This window comes from Oryctolagus cuniculus, chromosome 2 (assembly GCF_964237555.1).
Source record: "Oryctolagus cuniculus chromosome 2, mOryCun1.1, whole genome shotgun sequence".
NCBI classification, from domain to species: Eukaryota; Metazoa; Chordata; class Mammalia; order Lagomorpha; family Leporidae; genus Oryctolagus; species Oryctolagus cuniculus.
In genome coordinates this window covers 9,651,762-9,668,779 of record NC_091433.1, presented here as the reverse complement: position 1 = coordinate 9,668,779, position 17,018 = coordinate 9,651,762, and the positions used below count along the sequence as shown (strand labels likewise).

General features: G+C 41.6%; 1 long non-coding RNA gene and 1 pseudogene across 1 annotated transcript in view; one reads left to right on the top strand and one right to left on the bottom strand.

Moving 5' to 3' along the window:
- The window catches only part of LOC138843254 (uncharacterized), a 146,160-nt gene that overhangs the window by 60,761 nt on the left and 68,381 nt on the right, over positions 1 to 17,018 (top strand). The gene's annotated exons all lie outside the window — the stretch shown is intronic.
- LOC138848775 (poly(rC)-binding protein 2 pseudogene) lies at positions 11,829 to 13,036 on the bottom strand (annotated as a pseudogene).

The window sequence follows — 17,018 nt, the reverse complement described above, 5'->3', positions numbered from 1 at the left end:
CCTCCACCTAGCGGCGCCAGCACATGGGGTTCTTGTCCCGGTCGGGGCGCCAGATTCTGTCCTGGTTGCCCCTCTTCCAGGCCAGCTCTCTGCTGTGGCCCGGGAAGGCAGTGGAGGATGGCACAAGTGCTCGGGCCCTGCACCCACATGAGACAGCGGGAGAAGCACCTGGCTCCTGGCTTCAGATCGGCACAGCGTGATGGCCATTGGAGGGTGAGCCAACGGCAAAAGGAAGACCTTTCTCTCTGTCTCTCTCTCTCACTATCCACTCTGCCTGTCAAAACAAAACAAAACAAAACAAAACCATAAGGAGTGTATGCAGTTTAAATAGAGAAAAGACTTATGTTAACAATTCAGTGAATTATAGCTATGCTTACAAAGTTTTCTTCATCTCTATGATGAAGGGATTGCTACAGTGTAAGGCACAAGTTCTGGTATTGTACTATATAGGCACAGATACTTGTTCTGCTATCTGGTGATTACGAGTCTTGGACAGCTTATGTCTTTTCTCTTTGCTTTGGAAACCCTGTCTATAACAATGGAACAAATTTGTATCATAGTATTGCGGTGGAGACTATATATGGTAATCTTTATAAATTGCCAATTCCCTTGAAAATATTGAATGAATATTGGCTACTCCTATTAATAGTATCTCAAAGGCCTCTCCAACTCAATGATTCTCAGATAATGTATCTCTATAATGACATTCATTTGATCAAAATGGAGTATTGAATGTGATGGAAGAGTTATTGTTTATTCATCTCATTGACATCTCATTCATCATCACAGTGGATTTTCTTTTTTTTTTAACTTTTATTTAATGAATATAAATTTCCAAAGTACGATTTATGGATTACAATGGCTTCCCCCACATACCGTCCCTCCCACCCACTACCCTCCCCTTTCCCACTCCCTCTCCCCTCCATTCACATCAAGATTCATTTTCGATTATCTTAATATACAGAAGATCAGCTTAGTATACATTAAGTAAGGATTTCAACAGTTTGCTCTCACACAGAAACATAAAGTGAAAAATAATAGATTTTTTTTTTAAATGATGATGAAATCAGATCAGACCTATTGTCATGTTTAATCCCAGTGAGAGTCAAGTTGGGAGTTGATAATTTCTTTTTTTTTTTTTTTTTACAGAGGATCAGTTTAGTATACATTAAGTAAAGATTTCAACAGTTTGCACCCCAGTGTTAGCAGGTACTAGACTTGTTTATGTGCTCCCTTTGACTCTTAGCCCTTTCATTATGATCAATTGTGAACTGAAATTGATCACTTGGAATAGTGAGATGGCATTGGTACATGCCACCTTGATGGGATTGAATTGGAATCCCCTGGTATGTTTTTAACTCTACCATTTGGGGCAAGTCAGCTTGAGCATGTCCCAAATTATACATCTCTTCCCTCTCTTATTCCCACTCTTATGTTTAACAGGGATCACATTTCAGTTAATTTTTAACACTTAAGAATAACTGTGTGGTAATTACAGAATTAAACCAGTCATATTAAGTAGAACAGACAAAAAAACTACTAAGAGGGATAATGTATTAAGTTGTTCATTAACAGTCAGGGCTATGCTGATCAAGTCACCATTTCTCATAGTGTCCATTTCACTTCAGGAGGTTTCCTTTTTGGTGTTCAGTCAGTTGTCACCGATCAGGGAGAACATATGGTATTTGTCCCTTTGGGACTGGCTTATTTCACTCAGCATGATGTGTTCCAGATTCCTCCATTTTGTTGCAAATGACTGGATTTCGTTGTTTCTTACTGCGGTATAGTATTCTAAAGAGTACATATCCCATAATTTCTTTATCCAGTCTACCGTTGATGGGCATTTAGGTCGGTTCCAGGTCTTAGCTATTGTGAATTGAGCTGCAATAAACATTAGGGTGCAGACCGCTTTTTTGTTTGCCAATTTAAATTCCTTTGGGTAAATTCCAAGGAGTGGGATGGCTGGGTCAAAAGGTAGGTTTATCTTCAGGTTTCTGAGGAATCTCCAGACTGACTTCCATAGTGGCTTGACCAGTTTGCATTCCCACCAACAGTGGGTTAGTGTCCCTTTTTCCCCACATCCTCGCCAGCATCTGTTGTTGGTAGATTTCTGTGTGTGAGCCATTCTAACCGGGGTGAGGTGAAACCTCATTGTGGTTTTGATTTGCATTTCCCTGATTACTAATGACCTTGAACATTTTTTCATGTGCCTGTTGGCCATTTGGATTTCCTCTTTTGAAAAATGTCTATTGAGGTCCTTGGCCCATCTCTTAATTGGGTTGTTGGTTTTGTTTTTGTGGAGTTTCTTGATCTCTTTGTAGATTCTGGTTATTAACCCTTTATCTGTTGCATAGTTTGCAAATATTTTTTCCCATTCTGTCAGTTGTCTCTTCACTCTCCTGATTGTTTCTTTTGCTGTACAGAAACTTCTCAATTTGATGCAATCCCAATAGTTAATTTTGGCTTTGACTGCCTGTGCCTCCCGGGTCTTTTCCAGAAACTCTTTGCCTGTGCCAATATCTTGAAGGGTTTCTCCAATGTTCTCTAGTAACTTGATGGTGTCAGGTCGTAGATTTAGGTCTTTAATCCATGTTGAGTGGATTTTTGTGTAAGGTGAAAGGTAGGGGTCTTGCTTCATGCTTCTGCACGTGGAAATCCAGTTTTCCCAGCACCATTTATTGAATAGACTGTCCTTGCTACAGGAATTGGTTTTAGATCCTTGATCAAATATAAGTTGGCTGTAGATGTTTGGGTTGATGTCTGGTGTTTCTATTCTGTTCCACTGGTCTATCCATCTGTTTCTGTACCAGTACCATGCTGTTTTGATTACAACTGCCCTGTAGTATGTCCTGAAGTCTGGTATTGTGATGCCTCCGGCTTTGTTTTTGTTGTACAAGATTGCTTCAGCTATTCGAGGTCTCTTGTGCCTCCATATAAATTTCAGCACCAATTTTTCCAGATCTGAGAAGAAGGTCTTCGGTATCTTGATTGGTATTGCATTGAATTTATAAATTGCTTTTGGGAGAATGGACATTTTGATGATATTGATTCTTCCAATCCATGAGCATGGAAGATTTTTCCATTTCTTGGTATCCTCTTCTATTTCTTTCTTTAAGGTTTTGTAATTTTCATCGTAGAGATCTTTAACGTCCTTGGTTAAGTTTATTCCAAGGTATTTGATTTTTTTTGTAGCTATTGTGAATGGGATTGATCTTAGAAGTTCTTCCTCAGCCATGGCATTGTCTGTGTATACAAAGGCTGTTGATTTTTGTGCATTAATTTTATACCCTGCTACTTTGCCAAAATCTTCTATGAGTTCCAATAGTCTCTTAGTAGAGTTCTTTGGGTCCCCTAAAGAAAGAATCATGTCATCTGCAAAGAGGGATAGTTTGAGTTCTTCCTTCCCAATTTGTATCCCTTTAATTTCTTTTTCTTGCCTAATAGCTCTGGCTAGAACCTCCAGAATTATATTGAATAGCAGTGGTGAGAGTGGGCATCCCTGTCTGGTACCAGATCTCAGTGGAAATGCTTCCAACTTTTCCCCATTCAATAGGATGTTGGCTGTGGGTTTTTCATAGATTGCTTTGATTGTATTGAGGAATGTTCCTTCCAAACCCAGTTTGCTTAGTGTTTTCATCATGAACGGGTGTTGTATTTTATCAAATGCTTTCTCAGCGTCTAGTGAGATAATCATATGGTTTTTCTTCTGCAGTCAGTTAATGTGGTGTATCACATTGATTGTCTTGCGCACATTAAACCATCCCTGCATACCAGGGATAAATCCCACTTGGTCTGGGTGGATGATCTTTCTGATGTTTTGTTGCATTCTATTGGCGAGAATTTTATTGAGGATTTTTGCATCTATGTTCATCAGGGATATTGGTCTGTAATTCTCTTTCAATGCTGCATCTTTTTCCGGCTTAGGAATTAAGGTGATGCTGGCTTCATAGAAAGAATTTGGGAGGATTCCCTCTTCTTCGATTGTTCTGAATAGTTTGAGAAGAATTGGAGTTAGTTCTTCTTTAAATGTCTGGTAGAATTCAGCAGTGAATCCATCTGGTCCTGGGCTTTTCTTTGTTGGGAGGGCCTTTATTACTGTTTCAATTTCTGTCTCAGTTATGGGTCTGTTTAGGTTTTCAATGTCTTCCTGGTTCAATTTAGGTAGGTTGCATGTGTCCAGGAATCTATCCATTTCTGATAGGTTTCCCAGTTTGCTGGCATACAAGTCCTTGTAGTAATTTCTGATGATTCTTTTTATTTCTGTGGTGTCTGTTGTTACGTTTCCTTTTTCATCTCTGATTTTATTGATTTGGGTCTTTTCTCTTCTTTTTTTAGTTAGTTGGGCCAATGGGGTGTCAATTTTGTTTATTTTTTCAAAAAACCAGCTCCTCGTTTGGCTGATTTTTTGGAATGTTTTTCTTGATTCAATCCTGTTGATTTCTTCTCTGATTTTAATTATTTCTCTTCTCCTACTAGATTTGGGTCTGGTTTGCTGTAGGTTTTCTAGATCCTTGAGGTGAATTGAAAGCTCATCTATTTGGTGTCTTTCCAATTTCTTGATGTAGGCACCTATTGATATAAACTTTCCTCTTAACACTGCTTTTGCTGCGTCCCATAAGTTTTGGTATGTTGTGCTGTTATCCTCATTTACTTCCAGAAAGTTTTTGATTTCTCTTTTGATTTCTTCTATGACCCATTGTTCATTCAGGAGCATGTTGTTCAATCTCCATGTGTTTGCGTATGCTCTAGGGATTCCTGAGTTGCTAATTTCCAACTTCATTCCTTTATGGTCTGAGAAGCTGCATGGTATGATTCTAATTCTTTTGAATTTGCTGAGACTTGCTTTCTGGCCTAGTATGTGGTCAATCCTAGAGAAGGTTCCATGTACTGCTGAGAAGAATGTAAAGTCTTTAGCTGTAGGATTGAAAGTTCTGTATATATCTGTTAGATCCATTTGGGCTATAGTGTCGTTTAAATCTACTGTCTCCTTGTTGATCTCCTGTCCTATTGATCTGTCTATTTCTGAGAGTGGAGTATTGAAGTCCCCCAGTACTATTGTATTGGGGTCTAAGTCTCCCTTTAAGTCCATTAACAAATCTTTTAGATAAACCGGTGCCCTGTAGTTAGGTGCATATACATTGATAATTGTTATATCTTCCTGTTGAATTGATCCCTTAATCATTATGTAGTGTCCCTCTTTGTCTCTCTTAACAGTTTTTGTGGTAAAGTTTATGTTGTCTGAAATTAAGATGGCTACGCCCGTTCTTTTTTCATTTCTGTTGGCATGGTATATCTTTTTCCAGACTTTCACTTTCAGTCTGTATGGATCTTTGTTGGAAAGATGTGTTTCTTGTAAGCAGCAAATAGATGGGTTTTGTTCCTTAACCCAATCAGCCAATCGGTGTCTTTTAACTGGACAGTTCAGGCCATTCACGTTCAATGTGACTAATGATAAGTGGTAACTTTGCCCTGCCATTTGCCAAAGATAAGTTCTAATATATGCTTTGAATTCCCTGTGAACTTTTGCTGTGAGCTTTCCTTCCTTGGTTTCCTTCCTTTACCTTCTTTCATATTGATGACTGTGTTTCTTTGTTTCTGTGTGTAACACATCTTTAAGCATCTTTTGCAGGGCTGGACGAGTGGCAACAAATTCTTTCAATTTCTGTTTGCTATGAAAAGTCTTTATTTCACCTTCATTCACAAATGATAGCTTTGCAGGATATAATATTCTGGGCTGGCAGTTTTTCTCTCTTAGTACCTGGGCTATATCTCGCCATTCCCTCCCAGCTTGTAGAGTTTCTGATGAGAAGTCTGCTGTGAGTCTGATTGGAGATCCTCTGAGAGTAATCTGACGTTTCTCTCTTGCACATTTTAGGATCTTTTCTTTGTGTTTCACTGTGGAGAGTTTAATTACAACGTGTCGTGGTGAGGGTCTCTTTTGGTCGTGTTTATTAGGGGTTCTGTGAGCTTCCTGTACTAGGATTTCTCTGTCCTTCTCCAAACCTGGGAAATTTTCTGCTAATATCTCACTAAAAAGGCCTTCTAATCCTTTCTCCCTCTCCATGCCTTCAGGAACTCATAGAACCCGAATGTTGGGTTTTTTAATAGTATCCTGAAGATTACCAACAATATGTTTTAGATTCCTAATTTCCTCTTCTTTTCTTTGGTCTGTCTGTATCCTTTCCTGTTTTCTGTCTTCTAAGTCCGATATTCTCTCTTCTGCTTCACCCATTCTGTTTGTAAGGCTCTCTATTGTGTTTTTCATTTGATCTATTGAATTCTTCACTTCAGTCACTATCCCAGTTTCCTGTTGTACTAGTTGTTTCGTTTCATTTTGATTCCTCCTTAATATTTCATTTTCACGAGAGAGATTTTCTATCTTGTCCATTAAGGATTTCTGTAGTTCAAGAATTTGTTTTTGAGAACTTCTTAATGTTCTTATCAATTTTTTGAGATCTGCTTCTTGCATTTCTTCTATATCATCATCCTCATAATCTTGAATTGGGGTGTCTTTTTCATTTGAGGGCTTCATGGTGACTTCCTTGTTTTTATTACCTTGGTTTTTGCGTTTGTTATTTGGCATATTGGAGATATTTGGTTTCTTCACTGTGGTGCTTTTTCTTGTTATACTATGACTCTAGATTAAGTGGACTGTTTTTGATGGAGCCTTAGGGCTTGAGATGGGTGTGGCCTGAGAGCTCTGTTTGGTGTGCCAAAGGTGACACTCCCAGGTTAGGCGTGGTAAACCTCTCTCTCTCTTTCTTTTTTTTTTTTGATTCAAAAGGGAAGTTATTCTGCACAGCTGAACGAAGTTGGAGGTAGTTAGCAGGCAAATGATATACCCACAGGAGCCAGAGATTGGAAGTTCTTTCCCAAGGACCACACAGGGAATCTGTTCAGCCCTCAGAGTGGGCTCAAATTCTCCTTCAGTCTCCCACTGGGTTGCCAAAGTTACCGAATTGTAGCGTCTCTGGAGAGTGCTCACGTGAATTCCATGAGTTCTCTCCCCCACTGTCTCTTTTTTCACAGTCTCAGTTCAGTGGCACCACAAATTTACTAGGTCCTAATCTCCTGTTAATTTGCCCCGCCCAGAGACAGGTTTTTCTGCTAGACTCAGGGCCGGTGTAGACCTGAGGTCGCTCTGCTTATGACGTATGTCCAAGATGGCGCCTGCTCTTTGTCTTGCTTGCCCTTGAGAGGTGAGCGGAGAGAGAGAAACCCGTGTCCGTACCAGTCACCTTTTTTTTTTTTTTCCTCTCTCTCCCCCCTCCCCGGGGGTTGTTCCCCCTAGTCTTGTCTCTCCGCTTGCCTGCCGGTGTCTCGGGCTATTGAGGTTCGGCTCACCTCGCGTTCCAGCGCTGGTGTGTTGAGTCTGCCGCTGGTGTCCCGAACTGTGGGCTCCCACGCTCTCCACGCAGGTCCGCTCCCCTTCCAGCACCGATGTGTGGACTCAGAGCCCTGGACGTCCCAAGTCTCCCCGCTGTTGTCTGTGTGGCACGCACTCCCCTTCGAGCACTGGCACGCAGAGCCTGCAGCTTGCGCAGCTCGGTCCCGTGGCTCGGCTTCCGCGGCTCGGTCCCGCGGCTCGGCTTCCACGCGGTGGGCGACCTTGTTCTCCCAGTAGGTCCTCCAATTCACGACCACTCAATCCAGAAGGGTTTCCTCTGCAATATTTTCCTGGTTCTTTTTTCTGAGGTTACCATAACTCCCCTTTTATTAAACTAAATTTTCCCGGACTATCGGTGCGCGCCCTCACTCTTCCGCCATCTTCCACAGTGGATTTTCTAAGTGGCTGCCTTTTGAGTCTTCAGTTCCTAGGTCTGCTGTATTCTGTCTCTTTGAGGCTACTGTATACAGAAAAACCATAGGCTAGTAAGTTGTATTCCTGGTATCTTTGTTATTAAGCTGCAACATAGTTTCCTCCGGGAGATCTGACAGGATAGTTTCACATTGTTATGGTACCATGGGTTTTATGGTCATTGCTTCTTTTTTTATTTAAGATTTTTCATTTATTTATTTGAAAGTCAGAGTTACACAGGGAGAGGAGAGGCAGAGAGAGAGAGAGAGAGAGAGAGGTCTTTTTTTTTTTTTTTTTTTTTTGGGGACAGGTAGAGTTATAGACAGTGAGAGAGAGAGACAGAGAGAAAGGTCTTCCTTCTGTTGGTTCACTCCCCAAATGGTCACTACGGCTGGCACTGCACTGATCCTAAGCCAGGAGCCAGGTGTTTCTTCCTTGTCTCCCATGTGGGTGCAGGGGCCCAAGAACCTGGGCCATCCTCCCCTGCCCTCCCAGGCCACAGCAGAGAGCTGGACTGGAAGAGGAGCAACCGGGACTAGAACCCAGCGCCCATATGGGATGCCAGCACCACAGGTGGAGGATTAACCAAGTGAGCCATGGTGCCAGTCCCAAGAGAGAGGTCTTCCAACCACTGGTCACTCCTCAACTGGCTGCAATGGCCAGAGCTGCGCCAATCCAAAGCCAGGAACCAGAGCTTCTTCCTGACCTCTATACAGGTGCAGGAGCCCAAGGACTTGGACCATCTTCTACTGCTTTCCCAGACTGGGACTCAAACTGGCACCCATATGGGATGCCAGCACTGCAGGTGGTGGTTTTACATGCTGAAGCGCCAGCCCCCTAGTCATTGCTTCTTTAGGTAGATCTTTATTAACAAAAGAACTCCAAACCACAGAAAGAAGGTTGCCCTTTAAAAGTGCTTGAACTCAGCTGTCTTCGAAATGGAAAATTACTCAACTGACCTTATACAGAACAAGCAGATAGCCTTCACTTTGGGCAATGGATGTTTCACTGAAGAAAATCAATGTGAATCATCTTTTGGAAAAGACAGTAATAGTGTCCAATGGACTGTGTGATTACTTTGTTAATATTCAGTGGGTAAACACTGTCAATTAAAGAAATACAAATGTATTATCTTTTCCAGACCAAGTGTGTGTCTATTCATCAGGTCTATGACATGAGTTATATGTTGTCCCTCTCACTATAAAGCTCACAAGCTAGTGAAAAAATACATCCTCAAATCAATAATCATCAATGTATTCACAAGGCACAGAAAATTCAAAGTCATCATCTTTAAGTCTAAATTCTTCTTCCATTTTGAGCTTCCTCATTTAGGGTATCTTCCAAGTTTTGAATCTCCAGGTTAATCTCAAGTTTTTTAATCATTCATTCAGCAACAAACCAACATTTACTGTAATTCTGCTGGGATTAAACACCAGGAAAACCAATTCAAGCAAATCCACATCTGAAGTAACTTCAATAAGATGTGGCTCTTGAGTACTTGCAGTTGTGTGCCTGAACAGAACCACACTTTCATAGAGTCAGAGAAAGCCCTGTAAAAAAGACATTGAAGATATGTAAGATGTATGAGAATTATTTAAAATGGAGGAGAAGGAACAGAGAGTTGGAAAGAAAGGCAAAGATGAGGAACTCACAGAGTATCTGAACAACAGAACACAGTTCACATGTGTTTTATGGAAAAACTCAGGACGGGTAGCATCTGATGAGATCAGAAAGGTAGATAAAGTTCAGATTGCAGAAAATCTTATAAGTCAGATTTAAAATTTAGTGACTAGTTATCCTAATATCATTGAGACCCTTGAAGGGTGAAGAATTGATTTGCATGTAGTTTGTCCTCTCTAACTCATGTTGAAATTCAGCTGCAATTTCACAGTGTTGAGAGGACCTTTAAGAGGTCTTTCAGTCATGAGAACTCTGCTTTCATGGGCGGATTGGTGCTTTGCTCACATAACAGGGATAATTCTTGTAAGACTGAGTGAGGTCTTGCTCTTTGGGGACTGCATTAACTGCCGTAAGACTAGATTGTTACAGAGCATGTTTTGTTTCTCACATGTACTCACTTCTCCTTACATCCTTCTATTTTTTTATTTCTGAAATAATACTTTTTTGTTGAAGGTTAAAAAAGATGCTATTCTGAGAACCTTGCTTCTCCTCTTGTTTTTTCTTTTGTTTCAACCAGTTTTTATTTATAGAATATAAATCACTTCATTTTTTAAAGATTTATTTATTTATTTGAAAGGGAGAGTTACAGAGAGGCAGAGGCAAATGCAGAGAGGTAGAAAGAGAGAGAGAGAGAGGGAGAGAGAGAGAGATATCTTCTGTTTGCTGGTTTACTCCCCAGATGGTTGTAATGGCTGGAGCCGAGCAGATCTAAATCCAGGATCCAGGAGCATCTTCTGGGTCTCCCATGTGAGTGCAGGGGCCCAAGGACTTGGACCATCTTCCACTGTGTTTCCAGGCCATAGCAGTGAGCTAGATCAGAAGTGGAGCAGCTGGGACTCAAACCGGCTTCCCATTCCAGGTGGCAGCTTTTCCCGCTATTTCACAGCACCAGCCCCTATAAATCTCTTCAAAAAGATACATTCTTCCATTTAATCAATGGTAAAAAGCCTTATCAAACAGAAACAAAGCTTAAAAATCAACACTTATATTTAAACAGAAATATAGATCATTAAAAATGTATGAACATATAACACAAAATGTTGTTTTTACTTTAGCAGTTACTGAATGAGGCTGTTTTCAAGTTTCCTCACTGACAACCCCATTTTGATGATTGAATAATTGCATTTAAATTAATAGAAGCAAAAATGTAAAAATTCAAATTTAAAGATGAAAGTATGGAACAACAACAACAAAAAGGAAGTATCTTCATTACTAAACAGATTAATAGATTCACAGACACTCAGATACATTGTGAAGCATACCAAAACACCTACATCAAATGTTGTATTCATTTGAGAGGTATCAATACATGTTTGGTGCTGAGACTATTTGTAGCACTTACAGTATATACAAAGCAGTATTAGACTATTATGGTTCATATTTGAGAAACATAGATTTAAGCTTTATGCCACCACTCACCAATTTAACATTATAGCTAATGCCATGAGAACTACTCATTTTAAATTTTTTTCTTCTGAAGCTCAATAAGCAAGTTGTCATTTAAGCACATAGAATAATACCATGTCTTCTTCCTTATAATAGTAATTTTAAAATCCAAATGCTTTGCATCATGGAAACCTTACCTTATTTGGGAAAGTCTCCCTAATACACTATATTCATAAGGTTTCTTCTTTGTTGATCCATTAGTTTATAGTTATTTTAGTACAGATAAATGGAGGACACTACTCCTGATATTTGGGCAACAAAAATGTCAGTGTGTCACTGCCTGGATTTAAGTACAAGCACACCACAGCCACAACCATGGCAAGGAAATGCCCTCGTATTTCCTCCGTGGCTTCCAGGGTCCCTTTCCACATCATTGGAGCTAGTTTAATGGATGCCATCATATCCATTTGAACTTATCTCTGAAATTTGAAATTTCCTTTATTAAAATTTTTGAAGTTTAACTAATGGAACATCTACAGTTTCAACAAAATAGCTTTTTTTTCTTACTCTTCACTAACTAGTTCAAATACAATAGGTAATGTTTTAAATTCTAATAAACACCTACTGAAATGATTAAAGATATCTAAAATATCATTAGTGGGCAAAATATTAACCAAAAATTACACTAAGAGTACTTTTAGACTCATTTTTTCATAACTAGAAAAGTTATGTGATTCGTAATGAGCTCAGATATAAAGACAACTTAACCCTGATGTTTTTCAACATCAACAATAAGAGTAAATGCACGAATCACAGAAGAGCAAGATTTCAGGAGAAACATCTAGTACACACAAGAATTTTAGATGACTCAAACAAAAAAAGGTTCACAGTGCTTATAAGCACTATCATTATTTTCATCCTTTATGCAGTTCAAATCTTTATTTCATTTCTTTTTTTTAAGGAATTAAAAGGCTTTTAATTTAAAAATTATGAGTGGATGATAAAGTGTGTAGAAACCGAAAATTTACAAACTATTTAAAACCTGGAATCGCTGACTGTTCAGAAACTACACAGATGGATCATGGGTGGTGGTGAACATCAGAATGGGATTATGGGTGTATCTGCATTGTTCTAGCTGCTCCCTATGCCACCTGTATCTGAGGAAAGCCTGTCATTGATTAGATATTGAGTGAGGCTGATGCTGGCAGCAGATCCCGTGATGGTAACCTGCCTATCAGTAGATCCTTCTACTGGGTTCACAGTTTTGATCTGCTTCCCAGGCATCTGACAGATTTCATTGATTTTGACACCTTGACTCCCAATCTGCAGCCAATCAAATCATTTAGAATGATGAGTTCATGAGAAGTAGTCTGAGCAGATGCATCCAGACCTGCCCAATAGCTTATCACCTCTGGAGAGCTGGATTCGATGCCACTGAATCCACTGTTGCCATGGGTCTTGGGAAAATGAGACTGCTGCAATGCCAACTGGTGCAGCTTGGTCAAATCTGGCTGTGGAATGGCATATAGTCCTTTAATGGTATAGGCCTCTAGAGGTGGTCCCTCCAGATCAGGGTTGAGGCACATGGACGGGGTGGTGTGGGGAAAGCTTGCACTGTCACTGCCTGTGCTGTACCTGTCCTGATCACCTGCAAAGATGACCGGAGAACTGGACGGCTTGGGCTGGTATGGGATTGTCACGTTCTTCGGTGGGGCGGGGCAGGGGGGACTGGGAGAGTCTCCAACATGACCATGCAGATCTGTTTGACACACTCAATGATGGAGGGCGGGATGCCAGCAATAGTGATGGCCTGCTCAGTTGCGTTGGGGAGCTTTTCCCCTGCCACCTGCACCTGAGCCCCTGTACTCTATCGTATTTCCTTGATCTTGTAACCACCTTTTCCAATGAGAGAGCCACACTGACTAGCAGGAACCACCAGCCCCAGGGTAACCGGAGGACTACTGGCAGCTGTGCTATTGGTCCTGGAGCTGCTGATGTCCTCTTCCAGTTTGTCAATAATCTTAGCAAATGCTTTGAAAATGGCATTAGTGGGTGCATCCAAAGTGATAATTCCTTCAGGACAATTCCCTTCTGAGATGTTGATACGTGCACTACTCTCCTCGCAGATTCTCCTTTCTTTCTGATGATACTGCCAACTTCCTTGCCATGCATAATGGTGAGAGGACATTTAATCCACCAAGTATTCAAGCAATGCAAATCCAAGTATTTTCTTTTGTGGCAACAACACACTTATGGATTGAACTTCAAAGACAGGGAAAATTCATTTAAAATAGCTGATACACTCTTCTGCCCAAAGACATAAGAACTAAGTGTTAGTGAAACAGGTGCCATCTCATCTGAGGCACCATCTTAACTCTCTGTGCCACCTTAGGCTCTTGTCCAGTTGTCATCTTGTACCCTAAAGTTTCAGTTTCTCTGAGATAAGCTTCAGTTTCCTAAGTCCAAGCTGGTTTAACAGGAATCAGGTGACCAAATGGCCCAAGCACGCATGTTGCCTTTACCTCACTCAATGGCATTTACTGTTTTTACCTCCTTATCTCTGCTAAGCTCTATAAGACCTATTCTGCTAGTACAGGCCACTGTTTTCTCTTGTGCACAGAGAAGCAGTCTCGTCGGCTACAATAAACCTTTCCTTTTACTCCAGTGTTTGGTATATTTTGTGGTGGACTTTCATTACAATCCCCACTTTTGTTTTTTATAAACCAAGCATTATATGGGATTACATTGACCCCAAAAGTCCAGGGGGAGTAGAGACAATGATCTATCTTCTGGAGCTACTTCCTGTTGACACGGGGTGACAAGCCACTCCCTGATGGCATGGGGGTACAGGAATTTGTAGAAGCAGAAACATTAGTGAGCAGAGTATCCACAATGGGAGGTTCCTGAAGGGGAGCACACAACATTGTCCTTGGGGAAGGGCAGCAGGTAAGGTAGAATTGGGCAGCTGATGAAGTAGGGTGAAGGACAGACTGATGAGTTTAGCCATGTTAAAGGGGGTTTGATCAGATCAATTAGTTGCGACAGGTGTTTGGAGGACTCCCTTACTATACCAACCACCACATCCATAGGAGTTGTTGGGAGCTGAGTATAGGCCCTGATAAGTTTTTTGATTCCGTGTGGATCAGCCATATTGGAACCTGTTTATAAAGTGATGGATTCCTCAACTACATCTTGCCAGATCTGAAGGTGTGGTCAGTTATAATAAAAATTAAATGGGGTTGGGCCTGGCTGTCTTCAAGAATGTCATCATCTTGGCCAAGACCTTAGAGAGTTTTACTGGGAGGCCATACCTGTGATTGGTATAGTAGTAGTTATAGGAACATGATGGGCAACGTTTCCAATAAGCATCATGGCATGATCCTGTGTTATCCTTGGTTAGGCAGAGATAATATGGATGTCCTTTTAATTGAGATAAAGTATATTTAGTCTAGTCAAAGCAATTATGTTAATAGGCCTTCATGAAATCAAAGTATGGAGTTATACAGACTGCACAGCCCATGATAGGGCAGAAGGTAGAGGTAAGTAATCAAGCAGAAGTGGAAGTGATATAAAAATGAAATTTCCAGGGCCGGCACCATGGCTCACTTGGTTAATCCTCTGCCTGTGATGCCAGCATCCCATATGGGCGCTGGGTTCTAGTCCTGGTTGCTCCTCTTCCAGTCCAGCTCTATGCTGTGGCCCAGGAGGGCAGTAGAGGATGACCCAAGTGCTTGGGTGCCTGCACCAGCGTGGGAGACCAGGAAGAAGCACTTGGCTCCTGGCTTAGGATCGGCACAGGGCCAGCCATAGCGGCCATTTGGGGAGTGAACCAATGGAAGGAAGACCTTTCTCTTAGTCTCTCTCTCTCTCACTGTCTATAACTCTACCTGTCAAAAAAAATGAAATTGCCACATGTAAAGCGTTCCTGGGGCCAGTGCAAATGCAGGTCAGACACTAAAGAGCAGAAGAGATGAGATTATTGGGACATTTATCATGGTGTATGGAAGAGGGAGATAGTAACAAGAAATAAGGGAAAGTGTAGATCTCAAGGGGAGTGAAGTCTGAGACGTTTTCCTGGAGGTACAAATCTTCAGTATCTAAAAGGAGCCAGGAGGGGTGGATGGGCAGGGAGTGTGTTTGATATTCTTCCCATGGAAGCTGTAGGAAGAGTTGGTAGCAACATGAGAGGATCAGCATTTACGTGGTATTGAAAGTGTCAGATGGCTCGGTGGTCACCATTTTCCAGAGGCGGATTCATCAAATGTGGAAGAGTCTGGGTTTCTGGGCACCATTGCTAGTGGAACTTGAGTCTGGGTAAACTTGGCTGTGAGTGGCCCTGTGGGAGTAACTGTATAATGAGGAACACTTAAAGTGGGTGAAGTGGATCCAATGAGGGACTCCCTGTAACTTTGCCACAGTAGGGGTAGTGAGAAAAACCCGGTAAAGTCCAGTTCATTTAGCCTGTGCTTAGTGGGAATAGGGGACAAGGAGGGATGTGAAGAGGACAGAAAGACCTCATCTCCCACTGTAATAGGAGAGAGGCTGTCTGAGGTGGATGGACCTGGAACTGGGCAGTAGGTGTCTGTATATTGCCATAACTCTGCTTGGAGATATCTGAGGAGAGGCAAGATAGGCGATGTGACAAGAGTAGAGATTGTAGGTGTATGGCCATAGGAACCAGGGGGCATCCATGCATTAGTTCAAAAGGTGAGAGGTTGAGAGCCCTTTTTGAAAGGGTTTTCATGTGGAACAGAGCAAGGGGAAGTTTAGTCCAATCTGGGTAAAGCTCAAGGGAGAATTTGGTTAGAATGTATTTTGTGTACAATTTGTCCTTCCTATTTTCCCTGAGGACTGGGGGTGATAAGAAATATGGAAATGCCAGGGGGTGTTGAGTGGCTTACGCAATAGTTGAGTTACTTGTGATGCGAATTCAGGACCATTGTGGGATTGGAGGGAATCTGAGACCCCCAAATCAGGGATGATCTTCTGAAATAAGATGTAGGATACTGTTTGTGTTTACTTGTTAGTGGTCATGAAGGCTTCTACCCATCCAGAGAAGGCATCCACCAGCACCAAGAGATACTGAAAGTATCATGGGTAAAGTCAATTTGCCAATGAGGGTGGCAGATGTCCTGTGGCCTGATGGGAAGGGAAGGGTGGAGGATGGAAGTAAGAATTAGGGTTGGGTTGTTGACAAATGGAACATGAAGTGAGTTGTTGAAGACACTTGGTATCCTATGGCGTGAGAGTGGGAGATTGTTTGACAAACAATAGTAAGGAAGGAATTTGGGGATGAAACAGCGAATGGAGGTAAAATAGAGTGGCCTGGGTGGAGGACTGCTGCGGATGCTGGTCTTGAGAGTAATTCATTAGTACAGTAGGTGAAGCAACAGATGACCTGGAAGGGAGGGGAGATAATACTGCCTGAAGGGCCGCCTGATCTGCCCTATTGTTACCGGCCATGACAATGGAATTATCAATTTGATGAGCTTTGCAATAGAAAATTCCAGGTAGTTTTGATAGATTAGCCACTTCTAAGAGGGGAATTATGTAAGTCACACTAGAGATGGCTGTTCCCTTTATGATGAAAAGGTCCCTTTCTTTCCAGATAGCCAAGTAGGATAGGAGGATGTGGAAGGCATATTAGGAGTCAGTATAAACTGTGATAAATTTATTTTTTGCCAGCATCAAGGCAAGGATTAGGGCGCAAAGTTCAGCCTGTTGATTAGTAGTGTTGGGAGGGATTTGTCCAGTCTTGAATATGTCAATGGGTGGCACCACAGCATATCCTGCCCTTTTGATTCCTTGATGGTAGACAGCTGTCATCTGTAAACCATACCAGGGTGGGGTTAACAAGGGGAGCCTCCTGAATGTTTGAACATTGGGGTAATAGGTGTTCAATGACTCATTGCAGGAGCGAGAAAGAGCTGTGTGATCTAGAGACAGCAAGGAAGGGGGAAGAAGAGTAGCTGGATTGAGGGGAGGGTGTAAAGTGAGGGTAGGATGCCTGGAGGAATTCTCATGTCCAATCAGGCTACAATTCCATATTCATCATTTTGCCTATCTCCATCATTTTTTCCTGAACACTATCTTGCTTGGGTATGGTGGAATCATCAACAAAGCTGCCAATCTCAATGGTTTCAAGGAAAAGGGT